We start from the raw sequence: 14594 nt of genomic DNA, 5'->3' as shown, positions 1-14594 counted from the left end.
AACTCGGAGCATAGAGAAGACACTGAAAAGTAATTGATATGTATGGTGCACCTTATATATGTACCTATATGCTACATGTGCACATAAAATTGGGTAACAAACGACATCAGTTATGCACTATACATTTCTCGAGTATTTGCTCTATGCCACATGTTGTCTCATTTAATATTCACATAGCCTCACAAGTCGTTATTGTCAAGCCCATTTTGCAGATGAGAAAAATGAGGCTTACAGAGATTCATTAACCTGTCCGGACAGGTCAGAAACAGCTGAGCTGGGCTTTGAATATGGGTCCCCTGACCTCAGAGTCTGTGGGATGCATGTGCGTGAATCATCCTGCCTGCGGGACCGAAACAGAGTGGGTGACACCGGCTCAGGAGCACAAACATTCCCGCATGGAGACAGCTTCCCTCAGAACCCACCCAGCAAGAGTCCCCAGAAGACGTCTGGACCATGTCCACGTTCTCAGCCCAGACACCTCCACAGACAAGGCATGCACGCAGTCTGACCTAGAAGCGCAGACCTGCTGCCAAAGCTCAGTGAGATCCATCTGAGGCCCAGCCCAAGGGGTCAGCCCCCAGCACTGGAGAAGTGAGGGGCCTCCCGGCATCTGGGAGGACAGAGAACCCCCGTTCAAAGCACCCACTCTCATACCGACAGGTCCAGCTACCCTCTCGGCACCTCTAAGACACAGTTATGAGCTTGGCTCCACTTTACAGAGGAGGACGCTGAGGGTTGGAGGGATGGTGGGGCTTGCTGTGGCAGCACAGCCTGGCACCCCGGTTGCCTCCACAGTCGCAATGGATGGTTGGAGCCCCAGGCTGGAAGGTCACCTCAAGCTCCTACCCCAGATCTCCAGCTCACTCCCGCTCAGCCCAAGGGCAGGGACCTAGTGTCCACCTCCCAGAGTGGCCCTCAACAGACCGGGGCCCGTGGCATCCCACACACACATGGAGCTCCCAGGGGAGCTCCCAGTGGTCCAGGTCACCACAGTGGTGACCTGGACACTCCCTGGTACAGAGCATTCCCGTGCCCCACCTCACTCTCTCTGCCCCTCACAATCACCTCCTGGGAGCACTGCGCCATCACAGCACCTGGACCTAAGTCCTGGCCTTGGGCTCTGCATTCTGTGATGCTTACCGTGGGGGCGGGGGTGCCTCCAGAAGCTGAGTTCATGCAGTCCCTCCACCCACTCTGTGCCCCTCACCCAGGCTTGCCACACTCAGGTCAGTGGGAGGCCCCTTCGAGACCCATGCCTGGCACTGTTAACTTGTCCTTCACTTGCCTCGGACCTAAGCATACTACCTACCCGAGAGTAATCCTGAATAACTGTCTTGATGAAATCATGGGTATGATGTTTTTGTGATGTCCATCAAAATAAATATAATTACTAAAAATTTTTTAAAAATAAAAAATGAAAGAAATTGCTGGAACTGCCTGAAGTCAGGCTGTATATCCCCAGAAGTGGCCCGGGGCCTCACTGTGGGGCCCCTGTTAAAGCCCATGCCTCACGCAGGACAGCAGCTCCCAGTGGGCCCATCTCTCCCATCAAGCTGAGAGCCTCAGGACGGGTGGTACCCCTTCCCGGTCATGTGTGCCCAGCACAGCGCCCAGCCAGAGGCAGCCGTCGGGACAGAAGTGGACTGATCCCCGCAGGAGAAGCCCTAGGATCCTCACTGGTGCCAGCGATACAGCCCCTCTGCAGGTCCCACTCACCCTTTATACTCATCCAAATATACAACTCAGCAGAGAAAAATTTCAATTTTCCCTGGATTTTCATGTTTCGGCCTCCAGAAAAATTGCCATCATGGGCTTTGTTTCTGAGCTACTGAGCCTCAATATCTGAAGGCTGCCCCAGCCCTGCCTGTGCTGGAGACAGATTAAAGCAAACTGAAAGTCCCAGGAAAGGCTCCAGAGGTGCATCAGCCACCCGGCCCAGGACCACAGGAACAAAAATGAGCGCCCCCCACCCCCCGCATTGTAGGGCCAGCATGTCAGCTCCACGCCCCACACAGGTGGCTGTGGCCAAGTGTGGACAGCGCAGCTCAAGTGCCAGACATCACAACTAGGGTGCATGGTCCCCTCATCCCTTCTCAGCATCACTGACCCCTGCCTAGGCACCCCTTTACCATCCTCTGCCCCGCCCCTGCATTCTCAGACTGAATGGGCCACCACCTCCTCGTGCAGTAACCGGGCCTTCATCTGGCCCCATGCTGTGCCTACAAGCCTCATACACAGACTTGAAAATCATCTTCATAAACTATATTCACTTAGCACTTACTATGTGCTATGCTAATTTTCATGTTAATTATTTAGTTAGTTACTTAAATTGTTGGTCATCCGGGCACCTGGGTGGCTCAGTTAGTTAAGCATCTGCCTTCAGCTTAGGTCATGATCCTGGGGTCCTGGGGTCGAGCCCCACATAGGGCTCCCTGCTCAGCAAGGAGTCTGCTTCTCCCTCTGCCCCTCCTGACCCCACTCATGCTTGTGTGCTCACTCGCTCTCCCTCTCTGAAATAAATAATTGAAATCTTTAAAAAAAAATTTTTTTTAGTTGTTGGTCATAAATGTTTTGCTTGTATTAATCCATTTAAACCACATACAGTTCTTTCACTAGACACATTTTACAGATGAGGACCCTGAGACACTTTACCTCAACCTGCTAAAACAGACCTCAGGACTGCCCAGCTAACCATTCACTGTGCATGTGGGGGACACTACGCCCCTTGACATCTGAGGAGGGGACTTGCTCCAAGGAGAATCCTGCAGAGCCAGCAGGATCTACCTGTTTGATTCATCCATCTTATCGCTGGATTTATGGGAATCCCACAGCCCTACCACACACACACACACACACACACACACACACACACACAGATGCTGAGAAGATTGAATAATACAGAAGTATAAACTGAGAGAGACCACCCTGATGGAAAGTGATCCATCACCAGGATCCCAAACACAGTGTATCATCCTGTGAGCATGACATCCTCCTCCCAGGGCCATTCAGAAAGGGGAACACAGCCCGGGCTCAACTCAGGTGAACAGCATCCCTGAGGGTGATGCTAGACCCACTTCCTGCTAGGGGCCACTGTCCCCAGCAGGGCTGGGTACCAGCTCGTGTCAGTGCCAGGCACAGAGGGAGTCCCATGAGGGAACGAACCAATGACAAGAGTTTTAGCCAGGTCACCCTGCTGAGTGCAGGCTATGAGTGGGCTGATCCCCTTACTCCTCCACCCAGCACTATGTCTGAACAGCACTTCTCACACCACTGTTCATCTTCCAAGGATATAAGGGCTTCCCCACCAGTGCTCTTGCCTTAGAAATGGGGAGACAACTCTAAAAAGCCTCATATTTCTGGATCCCTGGGAGCCCCCACAAGGTGCCTGGTGACAACTATCTGCTGGGATGACAACTATCTGCTGGATGGGTGAATAATGAATGAATGAATGAATGAATGAATGAATGAATGAATGAGTGCATTCCAGGTCTTAGCCTAGAAGAAGCACTTGGTAATCATGGCGTGAATAAATGAATGATGAATGGATGGATGGATGGATGGATGGATGGATGGATGGATGATAAAGCTAATCACAAAGAAGGTGCAAGGAGGGACACCTGGGTAGCTCAGTTGGTTAAGCATCTTACTCTTGGTTTTGGCTCAGGTCATGATCTCAGGGTCATGAGATCGAGCCCCATGTCAGGCTCCAGACTTCGTGCAGTCTGCTTGCGATCTTTCTCTCCCTCTCCCTCTGCCCCTCCCCACCCCGCTCATTCTACAAATACATACATACATACATAAAATCTTTAAGAAAACGAAGGAGGAGGAGGAACTAGGAACTACTCCAGGAGACTCCTGTCAGGTGGAAGCCAGGGGTTGGTGAGGTAGAGGTTCCAACTGGAAGCCAAGGAGTTAATGAGATTGACTGCTAGCTTGGCCACCTGGCCCAGAGGGGCTGCCCCCTGCAGAGTCTGTCCAGGGGTCCCCAAGAGTCCCAACACTGTGACAGAATGCAATAAGTCCAGTCTTGAGTGTGGCACACTCTGGTCATTCTCTAACTTGGAGGAACCTCTTGGAAGCGGAGAGAGAGCAAGGGTACAGGGAGGCACAGGTAGTGTAGGGATGGAGGCAGAGCTCAGTTCCCCTGCCTCTGCCTGAACCCCTACAGAAAGGGCATTAAAACAAAGGAGACACCAGGAGTAGAGGGGAGGGAAGAACTGGGGTGGGGTGGAGTGGGGTGGGGGTGGGGGGCTCCTTAAATAGACCAGACCAGAGCAGAACAAATGACTAGGTTTAATAAGATAGTAGGCTGAGTTCTATGTACTTGAAGGTACAGACTCAACAATGTGACTGGGGGGTGGGGGGTGGGGCGGCGCAAGCATCCACACACATGCCCACACATGCATGAATGTGCATGCGTGTCTTCCCTACCAGGGACCTCCGAGACTTTCCCACTAATCACCCAACACCCACGAACAAGCACGCCCTCCCACTAGGAACACACAGCTAAGCAGGCCCCCTCCCCTCTTAAGTTCTTCTAGGGAGGAAGTCAGAACAGCCAGGCACGAGTGGGTGTCACGCCTTCCCAGCCACCATTGCCCTGGATTTGTCCCCTCCTGCTGCCCAAAGAGGCCAACAGTTCTAAGTGATCACTCCCCATTCATCTTAGGAAACTCCCTGCATTCATTCACTCATTCTCCAAATATTTACTGAGCACCTATTCAGTGCCAGGCTCTCTCCACATGCTGGGGCAGTGAACACATCCAGCAAAGCCCCACGCATGGAGCTTGCACTCCAGGAGCATCAGGACCACATCTGGGAATGCTCCAGAACCGAGAGCCTGGGTTCACATCTCAGCTCCACCACTGACCAGCTGTGTGACCTCAGACTATGTTCCCGAACTTCTCTCAGCCTCCTCTGGTTGTGGTGAGGATTACATCGGATAATCCAGGTTAAGCACTTTGGCCCAGTGCCAGGTGCACGGGAAATAACTCAATGAACGGCTCACTGCATGTCACTTCCAGACCTGGGGCACAAGAGCTAAGGCTGCTAGGAAGACCCCTGGCTCACCCCAGGGCTCCCCACACTCGGCGAGCCCTACTTCCCACTGCCCGTTCACCCTTCCCAAAAGCATCCTTAATTTCCCACGTCCTCACACCACCATTCCCCGGGTCTGGAACAAAAGCCACTAACGTCCTGTGATAGAGAAAGCCGACCCCGCTAGCTTAGCACTGAGCTCATCCCAAAGCCCAAAAATAGAAAAGCCTTCAAGGGGACACGATCCATCTCCGCACCCAGGACTGAAATCCCCTCTGGAGAAAGGTGGGGTCCCTTCTGGTAGTGGGGAAACTCCTTCCCTTCTAAGCTTCCTTATCAGCAAGAAGAAGTGACTGCCCACATGAGTCCTAAGGGAGGACTGCTGCCCACCTCTGAGGGACAGGAATGACAGGCTCCCCCAACACCCACTGTCCTCCGAGAGGAGAGAGAAACAGTCATCCTTTACGTGGCAGCCATTGTTTTAGATGACACTGCAATTTACATTGGTTTTTTTCCTTCAACAACTATTTCCAGGTGCCCATACTACCAGCCCTGTTCCGGGCTCTGGGGACAGGGCAGTAAGCATAACAAAGCCCTTGCCCTCGGAGAGCCCTCGGTGTAATGAAAGGAGACTGGTATGAAAGCAATAAATCATCTCTAGTAAGTCAGGTGCCACCGTGAAGAAATGTGGGGCGGGATGGGTGAGGTGCCACTCTGGACGGGCGACAAGGTGATACCTGAGCAGAGCCCTGAAGCAAGCAAGGAAGCAAGCCAAGGTGGACTCTAGAGCGAGAGCATTCCAGGCAAGGGACCAGCAGGAGCAAAAGCCCTGAAGCTCGAGCAGGCTAACTTGGGTACGTTCCAAATCTCTTATTTTCCGAGATGCCAACATGATGCTCAGAGTGAAGGCACTTGTCCTGCCCTCGGAGATCACTGGCCAAGCTATTCATTCCCACGGGGACCTAAAGTCCAACCCCACATTGACTCACTGTGCGACCCGATGCTGGTCTCTCAACCTCTCTGATCTTGGTTTCGGCGACAGCTAACCGGGGCTGAGCATCCTCCAGGAAGGCACTGCCCCTGGGGGCCTCCCCAGGCTGCCGCTCTGTGCAAAACGCACCCACCATTCCCCTCTACCCCATGGCGCCATTCTCACACCCGTGCCAGCAACGCCACGCAGGATTGGTACTCCTGCCAAAATAGCTATTAACCCAGTAGCCAATAATAACACGTTATCCTATCAATTTGCTTCTGAAACGCTGTGTAACTGCAGAACCCGTTTGCCACCTCGGTAGCCTGGTTACGACATAAACAGAAAGAAACTCACCAGTTCCTTCCCGAGAAGAACAAGTGGCTGGCCGCGACACACGCCCGCTCACCACCGAGTCCCCCCGCTCCGCCCCACGGGGCCCCACGGAATCAGCAGGAATTAGGGTCTGGGGATCAATAGTCCAGAGACCTGTCTCCCTGTGCTCTTGGCAAGTCATCTCTGTGTTGGAGACAAGACCAGAGCCTGGGAGGTGATGGCTCGGGGCCATGCTGGCTTTGTGGGTGGCGAGGCTGGGCCCGGGAGCCGGCCCTCCAGCAGCCGCCCCGCTCCGGGCCAGAAACTACAGTGCAGACGAAGAGGCGCAGGCCTGAGGGTCGGAGGCCACCTAGGGGCCAAGCAGGCACTCGGGGTCGCACCAGCCCAAGGGGCACGCAGGCCATACGTCGGGGATACAAGCCAGGACTCACAGTTGACAGAGAGGCCAGGAGGCCAGCGGGCTAGGGGCTGGGGAGAAGACAGAGGGAAGAGCAGGGAACACAGAGCCCGACCCAGAAATCAGAGTGCTCCCCGAGGAGCCCCCATCCCCACGATCGGATACCCCACCGCCCATGCCTCCTAGGCCCTCACTTCTCCTCTCCCGCCCCAGGAAAAGTTTCCTTCCTTCTGGATTAGAATCCACTCAGAGCAAACATTCCGCTTCCCACCGAGCTGGAGCCTCTAATGGGACTCTTGGCGGTCAGTGCAGACACGGGCGGCCTGTTTTACTCATTCTTCCCCCGTAACCCCGCCCCTCCGCTTACCTCTCCCCCTGCTCACCGGGGCACCCCGGGACAAGTCGGTGGCTGCCCTCGTTGCCGGCACCCAGCGGTGGGGCAGCCGAGGCTGGAGAGGAGCTTCCCACTGCCCCACCGGTGACCTCAGCCCCGGGACGCATCCCCACCCTGGCCTCAGCCGGGAAAGGATGGGTCGAAAGAGTGCGGCTCCCGCCGCGGGGCTTGGCGGAGCATCCAGCAAGTGGGGAGAGGAAGGGCCTCGGGGAGGGTGGGGAGGAGGAGGCAGCGGAGGCCAGAGGCTCGGCCACTCGGCCAGATGTTGACCCAGTTGAGGGCCCCAGGCCCCAGGGGCGCCGGGGAAGCTCTGACTCCCCCTGCCAGCTCTGGGATGTTTGCGGAGAGGGGGCCCCGGGGCTGCACAGCTCCTCAGCCTGTCCCCAATGTCGGGGTTAGAGAAGGCACACAGAGAGACGCTCCGGGGCTGCCAGGACAGGGTGGGGGACAGCCCTCCGGAGGCCCCTGGGTGGGGTGGGTGGGGTGCTGTCTGTGGGAAGGAGCTTTCGGCAAATGGAAACCAGGCCTCGGAAACTGGCCGGACCACAGCCACTGCACAGCTCCGGGGAAAACCCTGCTGCTCTCTAAAAGGTGCCCCAACCCAGCCAAAGGTGGTGTGAAAAGGGAAAGAGCGGGGAGGGGGACCCAGGTGGCTGAGGCAAGATTGGGGGGTGGCAACAGGAGGCAGCCACACAGGACCTCCTGCTCTGTGCTCTGAGCACCCCGCATTGTTGGCACATTATCCCCCAAGGCCTGCTTGCCTGTAAGTGCTGGAAAAAGCCAACTCACAGAGCAACCCCCCAACCCCTCCCTCCACAGGGCCTTCAGTCAGATTTCCAGCAGGGACCAGAGCTGCATCTCGGCCTGGGGCTCAGGCTCATGTGAGGCCAGGAGAGCAAGTTCCCAGCACGAACCATGTTGCTTTTGGGGATCCAGCCCTCAACACTGAATCCTCGCTGAATATCAGTGAAGAAGAGAGATTAGGCGTGGGATTGAGGAGGTGGCCCATGGACCCATGATTACAGCTGACAACTGGAGGATTTGGGTCCTGACATCAAGAGCCTGGGGTCTAGGAGAGTTCAGTGAGTGTAGACATCATCCAGTCATTCACTCATTCACTCATTCGTTCATTAGATTGTCCGACAGAAGTGGATGCCAAGCTTCTGACCCACCAGGTACTTTGGAGCTGGGGGTATGAGGGGAACAGGCAGGCCCTGCTCTGGCCCCACAGGCCTTGTGTGGGAGGCAGACATCCTGCGTCTGTGGTCCTCGCTGTGACTGGAGAAGCCTATGTGCCTGCCGGGGAATGGGGCTCTTTAGAATGAGCGACCTCCAGAATCAGCCAAGGAAACGAAGTAAAGACGCAAAGAGAGGGCCAAGCAGCAGCACAGCACGTGCAAAGGCCCGAGGCAGCCGGGACTGGGGTCTGTGGCTGCTTCCAGCAAACCTCTGCCCCTTGGCCGGGTCTCCTCACTCAGCATCTCACACTCAGCGGCAGCCCCACCCCAGCTCACAGACTCGGGGAGGGGGTGCGGGGAGGGGGGGGGGGCGATGGCACCTCTAGCCACAATGCCCATGCTGGAGCCTGGCTTTCCCAGCCCAAGTCCTTGTTAAAAATGTTTTCAGATGTTTATTTTTAAGGGAGGGAGGGGGGATGGGAAGAGAAAAGGGAGTCCTGAAGGTCTCTTTCCAGAAAAGAAAAAAAAATTAATAAATAAATAAAACCTCAGGAAAAGGGCATGGAAAGGCCTCTGCATCTGTAACCACTGTACAAATGAAAATTAGCTCATTTAATCAGCTCCTCATGGCCTGGCCGTCCCGAGTGGGCCCCAGAACACAGCGAACTTCACAGCAGAAACTCGCCAGCCAATGTCAGTTTATCCTACAACAAAGGGATTTTCTAAATAGCGCGATCAAAACGCAGTGAAGGCCGCAGAGAACGGGGGAGCCAGAACTCGACCCCCCAGATCCTGGCGGGCCCCCACCTCCCAGCTTCATCCCTTTGACAGCAATTGTTCTTTTGGCTTTTGTTCTAATTATCTAAACATGTGTGTGACTCTGTTCTACAAAGCCCGTTCTCACCGGCAAAGAAGGTCACGCCGTACACTGCTGCAGCCCCTGCCCCCAGCCCCTCGCTGGCACCACCAGCCTCCCGCACACCTAGACACACGGACGCACACGGACGCACACGCACACCGCGGTCACACTTGCACACACAGAGTTACAGACACGTACAGTTCGTGCGGTCATGTGCCGAGCCCAGTTACACGCGCGCAGTTCCATACGCACCGTGACACGCAGGCACAGGCACACACACCACACACAGGCACACAATACACACAATACGTGGGGCTCTCCAGTTCCTGGCTAACAGCTGGGAGCGGGGGAGGCGCAGCTCACCAGACCCCCAGGGAGGGCCGCTGTGTGCACACCTGAGGCCCAGGCTGGTAGCAAGGACGCTTATTTCCCCGGAGAACTTTTTCCACGCAACTTGCCACCTGGGCTAAGTCATTAGGGCAATTGAGGAGCGGGGAGCAAAAGGCCAAGGAAGGGGGGCTGGAGGGTGGGGGGCAACAGGGGAGGGGTGCACGATGCCAGGGTGAACAGGAGCCAGTGGCCACTCCCGGGCCTCACTGCCAGTGTTGACCCCCCTCCCTCCACCCCCACCCCCCACAGACTCCGGGTCAGTCCACCTGCCAGGTATCTAAGCCGGAGCCATCCCCGGGGCTCAGCCCCACAGGGAAGCAAGCCAGGCTGGGTTCGAATCCTGGCTCCACCACTCACTAGCTCTGAGCCTGCACCTCCCCTCTGTCCAATGGGAAGCAAGAGCAGCCTCAGAGAACACTGCCCAGGGCACAGCAGACTGCATAAAAGTTTGTGCTGTCGCTGGTTGTCCATGTGGGCACCGAGGCCCAAGAGGAGGTCACACAGAGGGTCGGTGACACAACCAGATGACAGCTAGTCGTTTTGTAGCTTTCGATTTCTTACCCGACCCGAATACCTAGTACAAACAAGGGGAATTAGAAAAATTAAATCAAAGAAATTAAACAGGGTGTAAGGAACAACTGACCAGAATGATGGGAACCTCCAGAAGGTTTCTGATCCAGTCTGACAACACTCTCCAAACGCCTACTCTGATTTTCACCGCAACACCCTGGGTAAGTGCAGTGGTTATCCCCAAGCCACAGGCAGGGAAACCAAGGCTCAGAGAGCTGAGGAGCCTGGGCTGGTGTCATGGGGTGGCAGGTGGCAGGGCGGGCTCGCAAAGGAGTCTGCTCACCCTGGCACTGGATGCCCCCTTGCCCCCCGACAGTGGGAGCCCCAGGATGCAGGCAGGGGTTGCCCCAGCCGGGCAGTGCCTCCATTCTCAGCAGCATGCAGAGGTGCGGCCACCAGACACAGCAAACAGGGCAAAGCAGGTGTTGTTGACTGGCTGACATCGGTGTTTCCCCAGCCTCCAACCCTCACAAACCTGCTTTTGTGAGACACCAGTGTAGACATCCACAGATCACAGCCAGGAAAAGAAAACGGCTCCTCGAACAGAAAGCCGACTGTGCCTGTGCTTGTCAAGCTCCAGCAGTGGGCCCGGCGAGGCAGCAGACCCCACAGGGCCCTGACCCAGGAACAGTAGTGGCAGGGAGGGTCTGCCCACTTCACAGGCCACCAGGGGCTACCTGTCCCTACCTTTCCAACTGTCTGCTGAGAGGCTTCACCAGAGGCCTTTGGGAGGCCCAGGGACAGAGTCCAGAGCCCCAGATTCCAGTCCTGCCTGACTCCTGCCCCTGTGCCGTCCCTGACAGGGCACTCCTCTGTCTGAGACTCAGTTTCCCCAAGTGCTCCAGCTCCCTCGGCCCCACAAGCCAGGAAACCAAGTGAAGCGGCACGCTGCCTCCTTCTGAGCTAACATAGGCTTGAATTGATCTGAGGTGGGGATTTTCTTAATTGCAGAGTTTTACAACCCAAACAGAAAAGATAAAGTACAGCTAGCTAAAACGCTAGCTTGAGGCAAAAGATATTTATTTAAAGCATCTTTTTTTCTATGAGGGGGAGGACTCTTTAAAAAGTTGGTGTGGTATGAATGCAATCGATCCTAGAGGACAGAGACAGAGGCATTGCCCGGATGAGTGTGCAGTTCCCTTAGACAGTCATGCCAGAAACACTCAGAGGGAAGCATCTCAAAAGAGAGTTCTTACCGGGGGAGCAGGTTGGGGGGTGGGATCCAAAAAGTAATACGTAAATAAATTGGAGGCTCCCCTCCAATTTTCCTAATTGGCTTCCTTTGCAGACAGATACAGTTCCACACCCCCCAGACCCTCTAGAAGATGGTGTCCGGGCCACCAGGATTCCCACGACCAGGAAGGCCAGGCGTCCCTCACTAGCTGGGCCCAGCCACCCAGGGGAAGCCAGAGAAACGGTGTCAGCATGCACCAGGCCGTGTCCCTCCAACACAACCATGACTGCCCCCCGGCAAGGCAGAAGGACAAAGTGTGGCTTCTGGCCCTTGCAGGAAGCTACAGACCTGGCAGCAGCCACCTCAGAAACAGACACACCACAGGCATCAAATCCCAAGGCTGATACCTCAGGGCTGGGCCAGACATTGGCCCTTCCTCCATGTCCCAAGCACAAATCAACCTGCTATGGAGCAGCCCCCTCCTGCCCAGGAGGACGGGCACCAGTGGGTATGCCTGCGTGCACACGCCGTGCCAGGACAGCTCAAAATCGAATGAAGGACCCCACCCTGCACAGCCAAGAGCAAGAGGAAGGAAGGAAAAGGCAGTTTGGTGGGGCTGAAGGCCAGCTCTACCCTGACGACTCCTGAGCATGACTGTGGGAGTCACCCCACACACCTTGCATGGGCCAGTCCATAACCCCTGCCCTAAACCCTCGAAACCTGATGTGTTCCAGAATTCAGACTTTCAGATTCTAGAAAGATAACATAGTGCATTTCCTGAGTATCTGGGAACACCTCAGAAGCAATCAAGCATGTTGATATGTCAGCAGCAAAACACAGAGATATTCACTAACCTGACTTAAAGAAAGACTATAAATAACTTCCCATCAAGCCAGGTCAAATTTTGCTGCCAAATGAGCTACCGAAGACAAACAAAGAAAAAAATAAATCAGGTTTCACACTTTCTGAAATTTAGAATTGTCAATAAGGGACGTAAGGACCTATACTGCCTCTTTAATCTTCCCAGTGACCGTCAGCGACGGGGGGGTACTGGTGCTCCTCCTGCTTTCCAGAAGAGGAAGATGAGGCAAAAAGTTAGGAAGAAATTTCTCTATAATCACACAGCACGTCTGTGGGGGCCCCGTGGCCGTCTGGCCTCAGGGACTGTGCGCTCCTGTAGTTGATCAAAGTACAGAACCGCAGTTCACAAGCTTCCTGAAGAAACACCTGTGTATGTCCCCAGCACGTCCACAGCCCACCCCACCATGAGGACGGTGTTCAGGCCAACCCCCACCAGGAGGCGCCCTACCTGGAGGCCACAAGGACCCAGGTGTGGCATCACCACACCTGTCTGCACCCTTTCTGGAGCCCAGAAGCCCAGGGGTGGATTCGCACCAGCAGGTGAGGCTCCCTGCTCCACCCTGATGCCCAGGTAACTACTCCTCACCTGACACAGTGTGCACAGATCATTTTACCCCCAACAAATGTGCTCAACACATCCCCAGTCTGGGAGAACAGGCACAGGTAAGCTCATCTGTCAGAGGCCAGGGCTCCCAGGTGGGCTCCCAGAGGGCTGGGACCCTGTCTTGTCCAAAAGATGTGGGAAACCCACAGCTCCTCAGGTGTACTCCTGGTCATCTCCGACGTCTTTTCCTCGCCAGGTTTTCTTAACTGCGGGGAAAGATAGCAGCATAGGCAAAATCCCGATGCCCCATTACCAAACAATTACATAATTTTGTGGATACTAAATCACTCCCACCAGCATGAGGCAGTGTCCAGCCCCAACAGGCGCCACCCTGGACCGAGAGCACTTATTAAGGAGAACGCCAGCGTTAAGAAAAACCTCCAGCAGCAGTGCTGGCCCATTCAGTCACTGCTCTGACTTCTAATTAAAATCAAAGCAGGCGCCTTTTTTCCAGAAACCCAATGAGACAAGTGCATCAGGCTGATGGGCCAAAATGTGTGTGTGTGTGTGTGTGTGTGTGTGTGTGTGTGTAGCACATGCCTACGCACAGAGGCAGGCACACACTCTGCTTCCTGCCTTGGCTGCAAATCCCAAATCCACCAAGTTCTGGGCACTGCGTGTGGCCAAGAAGGCGAGAGCCAGGACTCTGCCTCCTTATTCTCTAGAGGAAGCTAAGAAAAGCGCACGAACCAAAGCAGACCATGGCGGGACCACACAAGGGTCCCCATCAGGCCCAGAATGCTCAGTTCTGGCTGGTTTATGCAGGACACGAGGAGGCAGAGGTGTCTTATGCTAGGTCTTAATTTATGGTAAAAAATGAAAAGTCAAGGGGAAGGTAGAGAGAACATTCAGGGCAGAGGAAATAGCAAGAGCAAAGGCAAAAAGAGGCAGCTAACAGGAGACTGGAAATTATTGCAGTTGATAGATAACAGTAGATAAATGTAGATATAATGGGAGTTCTACTGGGTGCACTTTTAACCTACACGAGTTTAGCAATGCATTCAGCAAAACGACAGAGAAACAGCTAGTTAAGCGCTGCCTGTGATTCCCCGATATTTCCCTGCGTGAGCAGGTGCCCAGGAGGAGTGTGAGATGGGAACAGAACTTTGCTTTTCCTTCCACCAGTTTATGCTCCATTGGCCTCTCCGACCACAAGCGTCTCGGCACACCTAGGGACTTTCAGAGTGAGCGCGCATGGTACACAGTGTGTTCTTGGGGGACTGGCAGCCCAGCCTATGTCTCCAACAAGAGTCTGTGATGCTGGTCATGTGTATGTGATGAATCACAGCTGATATGTACACACTGCGTTGTCCACTTCACTAGTAAGGAGAATGAGGCTCTGAGATGTGACGTCACTCCCCGGAACGGAATCACGAAACCAGTAAGGGTCATGCCTACATCTGACTCCAAGCATCTGACTCCAAGAGCCTACCCCCTGGACCACTAGACAGGAGAGAGACATGAACAGAGCTCTATGTCAGCCAAATAACCAGGAAGGAGCCCTTGAGGGAAATGAGACAAAAAGAAAACAAAGCCCCGAGGGCCCAGTGAAGCAGCAGTGGCCACACCCACCTCAGGAGGAGCTAAGGGGTGGACTGTAGCAATCAGCAGGCCTCCGAGCCTCGGAACAGACTGGATAGCACAGCAGGGGCAATCTGGAGGGAAAGTCCAGCATTCCAGAGGTTTCCTTCAATAACTCCAACCTGTGAGCTCCCCATGGCCAAGTGTCTTGGGAAGGGACAGCCCCAGCCCTTCCCATCCCGCCATCACTACCCTCCCCCACCTCTCTCTACATCCCCAAGAAGCCCTGGGAGACCATTTTTC

The 14594-nt window shown here is 54.9% G+C and overlaps 1 protein-coding gene across 8 annotated transcripts in view; it reads right to left on the bottom strand.

Annotated features, from left to right (window-relative positions):
• Positions 1 to 14594, bottom strand: part of ZNF423 (zinc finger protein 423) — a 344022-nt gene that overhangs the window by 156884 nt on the left and 172544 nt on the right. Inside the window, exon 1 of one of the 8 annotated variants that reach the window (XM_025446830.3) lies at positions 7108 to 7280. The exons of the other annotated variants lie outside the window; for them this stretch is intronic. The gene's annotated coding sequence lies outside the window, so the exon portion shown is untranslated. Of the gene's footprint in view, positions 1 to 7107; positions 7281 to 14594 lie in introns of those variants that run through there. 8 annotated transcript variants of the gene reach the window in all.

Source organism: Canis lupus, chromosome 2 (genome assembly GCF_003254725.2).
Source record: "Canis lupus dingo isolate Sandy chromosome 2, ASM325472v2, whole genome shotgun sequence".
NCBI classification, from domain to species: domain Eukaryota; kingdom Metazoa; phylum Chordata; class Mammalia; order Carnivora; family Canidae; genus Canis; species Canis lupus.
Note: the sequence above shows the minus strand (reverse complement) of the source record. Positions and strands in the feature narration are given on the sequence as shown.